The sequence below is a fragment of the Bos taurus genome, chromosome 15 (assembly GCF_002263795.3).
Source record: "Bos taurus isolate L1 Dominette 01449 registration number 42190680 breed Hereford chromosome 15, ARS-UCD2.0, whole genome shotgun sequence".
Lineage (NCBI taxonomy): Eukaryota > Metazoa > Chordata > Mammalia > Artiodactyla > Bovidae > Bos > Bos taurus.
The window spans coordinates 21,352,824-21,353,858 of NC_037342.1; the positions used below are offsets into that span (position 1 = coordinate 21,352,824).

The 1,035-nt window shown below is 43.5% G+C and overlaps 1 non-coding gene across 1 annotated transcript; it reads right to left on the reverse strand.

Moving 5' to 3' along the window:
- Positions 1 to 237: 237 nt before the first annotated feature.
- On the reverse strand, positions 238 to 297 carry MIR2285BA-2 (microRNA mir-2285ba-2). Its single transcript, NR_162269.1, has one exon. It is a non-coding gene; the product is annotated as a microRNA mir-2285ba-2 (primary transcript).
- Positions 298 to 1,035: the final 738 nt, after the last annotated feature.

Consider the following 1,035-nt stretch of genomic DNA (forward strand, 5'->3'; position numbering starts at 1 on the left):
AAAATCGGGTGATGAGCATCAAATTCAGGGAGTCAGGAGGGTTGTTATCAAGTCTCAACTCCTATAGTAAATAATAATGATGATTGTCATTCTCTGTGACGTTACCATGTTCCAGGCACTGTTTGAAATATCTTACCACAGACTTACTATACCAGAAACTCTGTGAGGTAAGGATCATGAGTATCCTCATTTTCAGGAAAAGAAAACTGAAGCACAAAAACTTATGTATAGGGTTGGCCAAAAAGTTCGTTCAGGGTTTTCCATACGCTCTTATGGCAAAATCTGAATGCACTTTTTGCCCATCCAAACTCAATCACTGTTGCTGTTCAGTCACCCAGTTGTGTCCGACTCTTTGCAACCCCACAGATTGCAGCATTCCAGGCCTCCCTGTCCCTCACCATCTCCCGAAGTTTGTCCAAGTTCATGTCCATCTTATTGGTGATGCCCTCCAGCCATCTCATCCTCTGATGCCCTCTTCTCCTTCTGCCCTCAATCTTTCCCAACATCAGTGACTTTTCCAATGAGTCATCTGTTTGCATCAGATGCCCAAAATACTTGAGTTTAAGCTTCAGCATCAGTCTTTCCAATGAGTACTCAGGGTTGATTTCCCTTAAGATTGACTGGTTTGATATACTTGCTGTCCAAGGGACTCTCAAGAGTCTTCTCCAGCACCACAGTTCAAAGGCATCGGTTCTTCGACACTCGGCCTATTTTATGGTCCAGCTCGCACAACCATATGTTCCACTAGGAAGACCATAAGCTTGATTATATGGACCTTTGCTGGCAGAGTAATGTCTCTGCTTTTCAACACACTGTCTAGGTTTGTCATAGCTTTCCTGCCAAGAAGCAAATGTCTTCTGATTTCGTGGCTGCTGTCACCATCCACGGTGATTTTAGAGCCCAAGAAGGGAAAATCTGTCACTATTTTCACATTTCCCCCTCTATTTGCATGAAGTAATGGCGCCAGATGCCATGATCTTAGTTTTTTTAATAATTAGTCTCAAGCTGACTCTCACTCTCCTCCTTCACCCTCAT